This window comes from Saimiri boliviensis, chromosome 3, assembly GCF_048565385.1.
Source record: "Saimiri boliviensis isolate mSaiBol1 chromosome 3, mSaiBol1.pri, whole genome shotgun sequence".
NCBI classification, from domain to species: Eukaryota; Metazoa; Chordata; class Mammalia; order Primates; family Cebidae; genus Saimiri; species Saimiri boliviensis.
The window spans coordinates 64,758,945-64,771,291 of record NC_133451.1 but is presented as its reverse complement, the minus strand read 5'-3'; the positions used below and the strand labels follow the sequence as shown (position 1 = coordinate 64,771,291).

General features: G+C 36.2%; 1 protein-coding gene across 2 annotated transcripts in view; it reads right to left on the bottom strand.

Moving 5' to 3' along the window:
* The window catches only part of SLC4A4 (solute carrier family 4 member 4), a 500,506-nt gene extending 493,988 nt beyond the window's left edge, over positions 1-6,518 (bottom strand). The window contains exon 1 of one of the 2 annotated variants that reach the window (XM_074396248.1): positions 6,389-6,518. The gene's annotated coding sequence lies outside the window, so the exon portion shown is untranslated. The remainder of the gene's footprint in view (positions 1-6,388) is intronic. The other variant, XM_074396247.1, reaches the window with a different exon arrangement.
* Between the last annotated feature and the right edge of the window lie 5,829 nt (positions 6,519-12,347).

Below are 12,347 nucleotides of genomic sequence, written 5' to 3'. Positions count from 1 at the left end.
AGGTTGCAGGTTACAGTGAGCGGTGATCTGACCACTCTAGCCTGGATGACAAGACACTGTCTCAAAAAAAAAAAAAAAAAGCTGACCTGACAAAACTGATGTATGGTGATGAAAATCAGAGTAGTAGTTATCCTTGGGAGTAGGTAATGCCTGAGAGTCTGATGGTATTGAAAATGGTCTGTATTTTTTTTGATCTGGATGGTGGTAAGATGGATGTATATGTACTTTTAAATGTTTGTTCAGTCCAGGCGCAGTGGCTCAGGCCTGTAATCCCAGCACTTTGGGAGGCCGAGGCGGGCAGATCATCTGAGGTCAGGAGTTTGAGACCAGCCTGACCAACACAGTGAAACCCTGTCTCTACTAAAATTACCAAAATTAGTCGGGTGTGGTGGCAGGCACCTGGAATCCCAGCTACTTGGGAGGCTGAAGCAGGAGAATCGCTTGAACCCAGGAGGCAGAGGTTGCAGTGAGTCGATATCACACCACTGCATTCTAGCCTGGGTGACAAGAGCAAAACTCCTTCTCAAAAAAAAAAAAAAAAATGTTTGTTCAAAGAGGCCGTGTGGCTCACACCCATAATCCCAACACTATGGGAGGCCAAGGCGGAGGATTGCTTGAGGCCAGGAGTTTGAGACCAGCCTAGGCAACATAGCAATACCCTATCTCTACAGAAATTTTTGAAAATTAGCCAGGCATGTTGTCTCAAGCCTGTAGTCCCAGCTACTCAGGAGGCTTAGGTGGAAGGATCATTTGAGCCCAGAAGTCAAGGCTACAGTGAACTATGATCATATTAATGTCTCTAGCCTAGGCAACAGAGTGAGACTTCCAACTCAAAAAAAAGAAAAAAAAGTTTGTTTAAGAGGCACAGACTTTATATAAGCTATACCTCAATTTAAAAAGAGCTAGCCCAGTATTTCCTTTTATTCAACCACAACCTACTCGGGCCTGAGTTATCCACATTCCTCTCTCTTTCTCCCCCACAAAGAATCACACTCATAGATTCAACATTCCAATGCCAGCTAGTACAAATGCAAAGTCACAGGGAAACAGAAACACAAATATATTTAGCTGGCAGGAAGATCAAAGAAAAGTAAATAATGAACTATGGTTTCATCAAACATTCACAGAACAGCACAGGGCAGAACAAAATAGCCAATAATCAAGATATACATTTGAATAATATTTGTTTTAGAGCAATTTATTTTCAAATTTGCTACCAGTTTTAAGTCTTATATTTAAATCTAACATTTTTAAGAGATTATAATAGACCAGGCGTCCCCAAACTTTTTACACAGGGGGCCAGTTCACTGTCCCTCAGACCGTTGGAGGGCCGCCACATACTGTGCTCCTCTCACTGACCACCAATGAAAGAGGTGCCCCTTCCTGAAGTGCGGTGGGGGGCCGGATAAATGGCCTCAGGGGGCCACATGCGGCCCGCGGGCGGTAGTTTGGGGATGCCTGTAATAGACCTTTGGTTAATTATGGTTTTAGAAACTATAATCTTTCAAAGCTTTCAAAAATGTTTTTGAAAATTAAAAAAAAAGAACTCTCCTTTTTGAGATTTCTGTATTTGCATTGCCCTACAATTCAGTGACCTATATGGTATCAAAGCAGCTGCCAAGCACTACGGTAGTGCTACAAAAATACATTTGAATTGCTTTTCACACTAATTTTTTTTTTCCTCTGCATGTGTGAGGGACTTCCCCATTTTCAGACAGAAGTTGTAGAGAATTGCTTTCCTTAGTTCTGGCCCTCTGCTGGTTTTGGTTACAAATACAATACTCCCCACTACCTCATCGCTACTCCCTTACCTCTCAACAGAAGTAATTTTTGGCAGGAGGATAAAGAGCAAAGTCAAGTCATAGGCCAAGCATGGCCAAAGTCATTGAACTCTCGGGCAAACCCACTAAGCTCCCTCTCACCAAAAGCCAAAATTTAAGGGGTGTGGGATAAGCAAAGTAACTGCAAAACAAACTGCCACAAGGAGGGCCACTGGTAGGAAGGAGCTGCCTCAAGTTCACCCCAGAGCACCAGGCTGCCCCATCAGCAATGTTGTCTTCAGTAGGGATTCTACTGATTCATAGTAATATGAGGCCAAGAAATAATCAGACATCAAAGAGAAGAAAGAACTTGATAGTATTAATAGCTATTACTCCCAATTTGCTTAATTTGTCTTTTCTTGAGAAAAAATTACAAAGAAAATTCAGAATTTACTCTAGCCCTGCTAAAATACATCTGTCTGGAACTGTTTCTGTTACCTATGAATCAAAAACTTCTTATTTTCTAAACTTTTACCATCTCACCATTTTTGTAAAGGGCTACACCTTTAAATCCTTTAGAATGAGACAGCCATGTTAGCATGGAAAGGGAATGCATCTCAAACGAGAATATCGAATTTGAAAGTCATAGCTTTGCCACTTACTGGATATAAAATGGGGAATAATACCTAGCTTCACAAAGCTGTTATAAGGAATAATGATGTTTTGTAGCCTGTAACAGTCTATACAAACCTAAGGTATGAGAGAAGCAGTATCACCGATTAGAAAGATCAGAGGCTTTGGATCCAGAGAGCTCCTGGTTCAAATCTCAGCATTATCACTTTGATCAAGTTAAGTCCTTTGACCCTCAATTGCCCCATCTGGACTATTGCAAAGATTAAATATTAACATCTATAAAAGCCCAGTCACTTAACAGACGTCCAGTAAATGATAGCTATTATTTTGAGGGCTTTTTTCTTCCATTTATTAATAGTTATTTTTCATTCATTCATTCAAGAAATATTTATTGAGCTGTGTTAGATATTTATTGTACTGTATTAGAGTATAATGGAAGGCATATACATCTCCTGTCTTTGTGTAGTGATCATCTAGTAGGGGACACAAACAAATAAATAGGCAATTACAATATGATTTTATATGTATTAAAAACCATAATTACTTTTGCACCAACCCAGAATAATAGGAAAAGTATATATGGTCCTATGAGAACCAAAGGAGAGACACTTCGTTCAGACTTAGGTCGGTACCACAGGGAAAGCAACATTGAACTGATAACTGAAAGATGAGCAGTAATTGTAAGTGAAGGGGAGGGTGTAAGGGCAATTTTTTTAGACAAAGACACACACAAAGGCCCAGAAGCAAGAGAGATCATGTTAGTCAAAGATTATCTCAAAATATCCGGCAACACGTCGTACCCTTTGTTCTGGGATTAGAATATATACACTGTCAAATAGATAATAGATCTTTCTGTCTTTTTCCTGTCCATTTACATGCCTTTCAACCTTTCATCTGACAAATAGCAATTGAAGAAAATATATTTTCATCTTCAGCTGAAATCATACCACTATCAAGTATAAATTCCACGTACCAATTGCCATTATCAAGTATAAATTTCTCATTATATGGCCCAATAATTCACAACATATATACTTATTTCAGTCTGGTGATACCCCAAGAATAGCATCAGACTGGATGGCGTTGGATAAATACCCCTCTACCCTTCATTAACTTAACAGTACAATCAGAAAAATAAAATAAAATGGATGATGGAAAACAGTATATGCTTAAATGTTGCTTGAATGGTTGAACAATAAATATAATAGAAATTTAAATGAGGATGGATCATGACAAAGTCTTATAAATGCCACTGTAGCTTGGGAGTATTTTCCTCATATCATTCAGTGAGGCATATGACCTTACTATATACAGATACTTTTGTTCAGTCATTCAAAAAATACTCAAAGGCTAGCTATTATATTTTATACAACAGGGACAGAGATAAAGATCCTACCCATACAAATCTTGTATTTTTGTTTGCAGAAGAGGAGGCAATAAACAGAAAAACAAGTTAACACCTTACATACGTATCTTACTGAATCTTCAAAGCAACTCCATGAGGTAGAATTATCACCCTCGTTTTATAGAAGAGACAAAGGGACGTTAAATAACTTGTCTAAGATTAGAGAGCTAGGAAGTGACACAGCGCACATTTTAACCTAAGTTATTTTTGCATTTCTTACAGAAAGATTCTCATACCTAATTTAACCTAAAATTAAATCACAAATTTAATTGTATTTTAGTTTCTGTCAGACACTAAAGCCATTCCACTCCACTGCTGAAATTTTCCATGTCCATGAACCACAGAGGTTGCTGGAGGCTTTCCTAGCACATGACCCATCCTGAAATTGTGTGCCCGGGATGTAGCCAAGTGGTTCTCACTTTTCCTTCCCCTTAGCTAGGTCCTGACATATTTCTTACTCCTGTGATGTTCTTCCTTCCACCTGCATTGCTTTTAATTTTTATTTTGGTTTCCATTTCAAATTATCACTATGGGTTCCATTTTATCCAATTCCCTCCTTTACGTTTAACATCTTCAACAAATTTCTTGTTCATTTTCCGAATTCACCAAAACAGTTATTGATTAGTAATATTATATTCCCCTTCAAAGGCATGACTCTAATGGGCTCTGCAGCAACTGTGGAATATTAAAAGGGTTGCTGTATTTGGAATGATACATATTAACAATAGCTTTACCACTAGGCAGTTAAGAGCACTACACTTTTCTTTTTGTCTTTCTTTTTTTTTTCTTTTAATTTTTAGACACAGGGTTTCTCCATGTTGGCCAGGCTGGTCTCAAACGCCTGACCTCAAGTGATCGGCCCACCTCGGCCTCCCAAAGTGCTGGGATTACAGGCGTGAGCCACCGTGCCTGGCCTAATGCTGCAAGTTACAAAAAAAATGTTACCTGATGAAGAATTATGGTTCAGAAAAGCTGAAATACTTGCTCAAGGCAAGTAAATACCATAAATCCAGGTCTGGCTTCCTACTATACCATATGTATTGCCTCTCTAAAATTATAGAAATCACAGAAATATGGATTTGAAAGAGCCCTGTAGAACCTATTTTTTTAATGTTTTAATTTTAATTTTGTGGCTACATAGTGTATATGTTTACGGGGTACCTGAGATGCTCTGATACAGACATACAATGTGTAATAATCAGTCTTTTACAAGAAGCCTCCCCGTGTAGGCATTTTGTCTATAGAATCCTTCTCAGGGCTCCAGTCTCTGATTGAAATCATGGCTTTATTACATACCAACTGTGACCCCTTGAGCCTGCGTTTTCTCACCTATAAAAGGGAATAGTACTATTTACCTCATAGTGTTAACGTTAGGATTAAATAATAAAGTCTGTCAAGGTCCTCTGTAAACAATAAAGCACTTTATAAATGCTCCCGACCTTTCTTTACAAGCAGGTTAGACCCGTTCCGTTTAAAAATAAATTATTTTTAAATTTAAATCATTCTGGTGGATGCTCCTTTACGTAATATATCACTGAATTCACAATCACAAATTTAAATAGAGCCCTATATTCATACATTTTTCTAGTAGCAAAATTGTTTAACACTATTACTACACATAAGACTAAGCTTACAATGCAAGTGTTTCTCAAATGCTTTCGGACAAAAAAAAAATACCAACTTGGAACAGGTATAAAAAAATTAATTTCACCTTAAATATACAGTTATGTAAAATAATTATATAGCTTGAAATAGTCTGGCTTTAAATAAATTTTCTAATATAATTTTATCAGAATTTTTGCACCTATTAAAAATATCAGGTATGACACATTATTATAATTATAAAAGAAAATAAATATTTTCTTTTTGCTTATTGAGCAAAAAGAAACTTATTAACACATTTAATAAAATTCTTTAGTTATGAAAGAATGATAATTTAACAATAGTTATAAAAAGATAGTAGAAGAAGCTTGAAGGGTAATGAAATAATATAGGAAAAAGAAAAACTATGTAACACATATAACCTGACTTTCAATGGAGATTTTGGCAAATTACTGTACCCAACAACAGAAATGTTCGGAACACTTTATAGAAATTACCAATAAAATTGGTTAAATTACATTATTTGTAAAATGCCCACCTGTATTCTCATTTACAATGATCCATGGGTATAATACTAAATCCTTTTATCCAAGTAAATAGAAAATTCAATTTCTCTATTAACTTTCTCCTTCTTTACCACTGAAATTCATCTAACTCAGTGCAATCATCTTAAAATCTGTCATTTCCAGGATTGCTTCTGTGCGTTCTTCTCTCGGCATTCATATTGTTTCTCTTTCTTTTCCAAGGATCTTATTCTAATATTCTAATATACCATAAAAATGTATGAACATATATATATTTGTATGTGTGCACTGGATTTGCATATTTCTTTAAATTAGTATTTCTTTTAATAATGGATGAAAATCAAATCAGGACAGAAGGTTCATTGCTTCCTCACCCCTTATTAAGGCAGAAAGGTGAAAACATCATGTCTTTTTTGTGGCATATGCCCACCACACTAAATAAAAACATTCATTGTTTTACTTACAGTCAATGTCCTTCGAGTTGTCTGTGGTAATATATTTTTTAAGCAATGTTGTCTGAAAAATCAAAGAAATCCACTTTTCTACCTTCTAAGCTTCTTATATTTTCTGAATGATGCAGACTCAAGAGTTGCCAAATGAGATGGGCAAAGGCAGCCAAATAGGACTTCCTAGCCAATCTAAAAATAGCAGGTAGTGGTGGGCAGCTATACCACTTTTCCCTTTCTCTTTGTCTTCCCTCTAAGGGATAGGTACCATAAACATGCCTTGTTGGAAATTAAAACAGTACAAAAAGAATTCTGTTCCCTCATGCCCTAAGATCTAGAGAAATGATCAGTTTAAAAATGTGTACATTTTCAGAAGGAAGATATGAAAGTCAAAGGAGTTATTTTTGCATTTCTTACAGAAAGATTTTCATACCCAATTTCCATTTGTTCTATAAAGAAAACTGACCACAACTTGCTGGAATCAAGAGTTGCTTTTGCCTTTTATTTTTCTTTCCTGGAGCTCCTTGAATAATAATTATAAACATTTGTATGTTTTATAGTTGGCAAAGTCCTCTCACAGATTTTGTCATTGGCTCCTTACAATAGCTTTTGCCTTGAAAAAGTTCTAGCATTACAATTTGAAAAATGAGAAAACAGACTCACAAATGAAGCTTGCCCAAGGCCCAGATAAATAAGAGGTAGACCTGTCTTCAAATTCTCCATTTATTATACACACGCGCACACACACACACACACACACACATACAGACACACACACTATCTCCCTAAGGATTCCAACATAAAATCCTCCAACATAAAATAGCATTTAAGGATTTATTAAATGACATTTAAATGTTATTAAAAAACATTAAATAACATTTAAATATTATTAAATGTTAAGGATTTAACATTTAAAGTTTCAGTCCACGTGTGGTGGCTCGCACCTGCAATCCCAACGCTAGGAGGACGAGGCGAGTGAATCACCAGAGGTCAGGAGTTCAAGACCAGCCTGGCCAACATAGTGAAACCCTCTCTCTACTAAAAGTACAAAAATTAGCCAGGTGTGGTGGTGGGTGTCTGTAATCCCAGCTACTCGGGAAGCTGAAGCAGGAGAATCTCTCAAACTTGGGAGGCAGAGGTTTCAGTGAGCCGAGATCATGCCACTTCACTCCAGCCTGGGTGACACAGTGAGACTCCATCTCAAAAAATAAAAAATATAAAAATATAAAGTTTCAGCTATTGGCCGGGCATGGTGGCTCACACCTATAATCCCAGCACTTTGGGAGGCTAAGGCAGGTGAATCACTTGAGGTCAGGAGTTTGAGACCAGCATGGCCAAAATGGTGAAAGCCTGTCTCTACTAAAAGTACAGAAAAAATTAGCTGGGCATGATGGCAGGCACCTGTAGTCCCAGCTGCTCAGGCGTCTAAGGCATGAGAATTGCTTAAAACCAGGAGGCAGAGGTTGCAGTAAGCCAGGAAGGAACCACTGCACCCCAGCCTAAGCCACAGAGTGAGACCTGTCTCAAGAAAATTAATTAATATAATTAAAATTAAATTTAAATAAAATTTTAAAAATTGTTTCAGTTATTGGAGGCCAATGCCTAAGGCCCTTAGTATGTAATGAGTTGTGATTTTGCTGAAACTCAAATTTTAACTTCACACTGGAAGAGTAGGGAGAGGGAGCTAGTAATTTACAGAGGGAATGTGCTTGCAACTTCTACATATTAAAACGTCGTTGTTGTCTGCTAGTCATCTTATATTAGGCAACTTTAAGAAATAATAAAAATTTCCTTAAACAAATATAATCCAAAAAAGAAAAATAACTACTTCAGCTGATGATAAAAGAATAAAAAGAAAATAAAAGGGGCCAGGAGTGGTGGCTCGAGCCTGTAATCCCAGCATTTTGGGAAGCCGAGGTGGGTGGATCATCTGAGGTCGGGAGTTCAAGACCAGCCTGGCCAACTTGGTAAAACCCCATCTCTATTAAAAATACAAAAAAATAAATAAATAAAAAATAAATTAGCTGGGCATGGTAGCAGGTGCCTGTAATCCCAGCTACTTGGGAGGCTGAGGCAGGAGAATTGCTTGAACCTGGGAGGTAGAGGTTGCAGTGAGCTGAGACCTTGCCATTGCACACCAGCATGGCAACAGAGCAAGACTCCATCTAAAGAAAAGAAGGAAGGAAAGGAGGGAGGAAGGAAGGAAGGAAGGAAAGAGGGAAGGAAGGAAAGAAGGAAAGACTTTTTGGAGAAAAATGTTATAATAAATTGTCTTAGATTAGAGGTCTTTGGAAATGTAAAAGTTCTATAAAATGTGAAAATATGAATTTTCTAATCATGTTAATTATATAACAATAATTTCTTTAGAGAAATTCCTTTTTCAAGATTATTATTCAGTTGAAGAAAATTAAATAAGAAATTGTTATGGACAAGTTTTGCTTGTTTGAAGATGAGGAGCAAAGGAATTCCCAGCTTGGAAGGAAATACTAATGTCTAAACAGTTTTCTCTCAGTGGTACGGTTACGGGAATCTTTTTTCTTCTCATATTTGTTGTACTTTTCAAACAATATAGAATCCAGAAATGATGGACCTAATTGCATTTAAAAGTAACGGACATAAGAAAATGTTCACAATATACTTTAAGGGAAAAAAACAGGGCATAAAATTGAATCTATAGCATAATCTCAAGTTGGTAAAAAAGAAAAATTCAATGCAAGTACATAAAGCTGGAAGACAGTAGTCTGCTAGGATAATGTTATCTCTGCAAGAAGGGACCCACAGGCTATTTTCTTATTTGAATATTTCTGCAATCTCCAAATTGTTTTAATGGGCATATTGGTTTTTGCTTTGTTTTGTTTGAAAAAGTGTCTCACTCTGTCACCCAGACTGGAGTGCAGTGACATAATCATAGCTCACTGCAGCTTCAAACTGGCATATTGCATTTTTATAAAGAAAAAACATTCACATTTTTTGTCATTGCCAACTGGAGATCAAGTGGAAGTTAAAAAAAAAAATCACCTCAAATTATAAATCGATGGAAAATACTAATATACCCAAATTCTAATTTATAAAATGTTCAATTTTAAGTCCATTTAGTTAGGTACAGGTAGCTCTCATATACCATTGAAAAAGGCTTTAATAAATATTGCTGATAATCAAATCTTAGTATAAGAAATCATGTATCATTACATTTCCAGTATCAAATTTAGGATTTCAGTTTTTGAATGTAAACAAAATACCTCTAAAGATTACAGATACACACTAATGCAGAAAATAGGTCTATGCATATGCATATACGCACATGTAAGAGGATATGTGAAATTCAGTGCTGGTAGGTTTTCCAGTAAACTATACTTCCCAGTAAACTATACTTTTTATTTATATTTTTTCAGATTGTTTAATTTTCTATGTTAAATACTGCACTAGCCCCATTAAATTGGGAATGCCTCCCCTTGCCTTGATTAGTTTGTTTACAATAAAATAGAAATTGCAGGATACCCAGAGATAGAGATGCGTCAAAGGATTTCATTCACTTTCCTTTTAGTTTGTATTAAATAAAGTGTTACCCAGTTATTACCGGCACTGCTCCACCGAAGATGGTATTCTTTAACTGTCCAAAGAGTCTTAAGATGCTGATGGGGTTTTGCCTGCAGCCTACAGCCATGCCGTGAAGGTGGGGTATAGAGTATTCTGCTACTCTAATCACTTCTCCAGAGTAGGAATAGTGAACTTATGATACTACTTATATTCTTTTACCCAAATAAAAGAAGAGTAACTGACTTCTAACTTTTAAAAGAACAGAAAGAGCGATGGCAACTTATAAACAGACTTTGAAGATAATTTATAGGCATTCATATTTATCTATTTAATTTATAGATAGTAACACTAATACAAAGTTCTCTTTGTCACAACCCATCTTCTAGGAAGGGGTACAAAGATCTTTACATACCTTGCTTAAAAGCAATAGATATAATCACAGCCTATTTATCCCATCTATATCCCAAGAGAAAGGTCTCTTGGTGTTAAGAGTATCAAGCATCAAATTTTCCTGAGAGTTTTCCATAACAAAATATTTATTATTTTTATAATCTGAAAACAATAAAGCAAGGTTTATATTTAAAAATTAGTAGGCCATTTACATTCACAAAGGAAAAATTATAATTTTCTTAAACATTAATGGAGATACTAAAAATATTTATATTGCTCACCATTCAAAAAATAAAAGTACAGGAAATAAAAATAAAGTAGAATGCTAAGAATCTGGATAGCAGTCCAATCATCTTTATGTACTTTCAAATTTACTCAAGGGAGAGAGTAATTCCTAGCAACTTAGCTATTTCTTCACCAGTCCCTGATATGCAGTAGCAGCTCAATGAGTAAATTTCATGGAATGAATAAATTTACATTAAATGAATTGCCTAATGTTTAATATTTATACCAAAGACATTCTCCCAAGAATCTCAACCACCATTCCAATCCCATCCCCAGAGGTAACCACAATAAACAGTTTGGTGAATCTCTTTCTGCACATACATCCCACATACTTTTTAAAAAGAAATATGATCATATTACCGCTACTTCCACTTAAAAATACAGTGGATATCATACTATCGTTTTAGCTTATTCATTCTTTTTAATAACCGCACACACTTACCAATTATCTAGATGTTTTTATCAACAAAGACATTTAGTGAAATAATGGTACTAATAGTAACGGCTAACATTTACCGAGCACTGTTCTACACACTGAAATGGCACAATTTTCTAGGTAGGTACTATTATTTATTACTCTCTTATAGATTAAAAAAATTGAAATACATTACTTGCCCAAGGTTATAATGACTCGCCCAAGGTTAGATGATAAGAGGCAGGGCCAGGATTTATAGCCAGCATTATGGCTTAGGAACCTGTGCTCTTAATTATCACTGCCTCCATGAAGTTAAAAATACTAAAGATAAATTCTCATTTAACAAGGACGGCTGCTATATACCACATGTAAACATAATAGGACATAATTTTTTTAACTATACCAGAATCCTGCATGCTTAGTAGTGCCTTCAAAGTAACCATACAAACAAGTTATTTATACTGTGTACGTTTAGAGTCTGCTATTAGTAAAAAAAAATTTGATTTAGTAAAAAACCATTAATCTCCTTCAGATATACCTTATAAAGGAACAAGAAAATAGGTCTAAGTGCCTTATTGCTATCTTTTTTTAATAACCTGCCTTTTTCAAGTTTGACTGCACATCTTATTCACTATACTTGTCACTAAATGATTTGTGGTTATTTAAAAAAGCATATCCAGGCCGGGCACAGTGGCTCACGCCTGTAATCTCAGCACTTTGGGAGGCTGAGGCAGGTGGATTACCTGAGGTCAGGAGTTTGAGACCAGCCTGGCCAACATGGTAAAATCTCATCTACTAATAATTCAAAAATTGACCGTGCGTGGTGGCACACACCTGTAATCCCCGCTACTGGGGTGGCTGAGGCAGGAGAATTGCTTGAGCCTGGGGGAAATGGGGGTTGCAGTAAGCCAAGATCGTGCCTGGCCAATAAAGTGAGACTCTGTCTCAGAAATAAATAAATAAATAAAAATAACCATATCCAGTCTCACACACACATACACACACACACACACACACACACACACACACACCTGAACCACATTTTAAAAATGTATGACCCAGACTCAAAACAGATCCAATAACATTTTTAAATAGTAGTAGTCTTTGGAATAAACGTACAGTCTCTGAAAGTCATTATTCTGAAGAGGACAATATTCAATTGGCAGTTTATAGTCGTTTTGTTTAAAATTATTTACCATACTCTACAAGTTTATTTCATTTATGTGTGGTTTTTAAATGTTTTTGTTCCCTCCAAAACTAACGTTGAAGCTTAATCCCCAGTGCAACAGTGATGGGCCCCTGTCGGGGCAGGGGGCAGTGTTTAGGTAATAAGGGCGGAGCCTCAAGGGT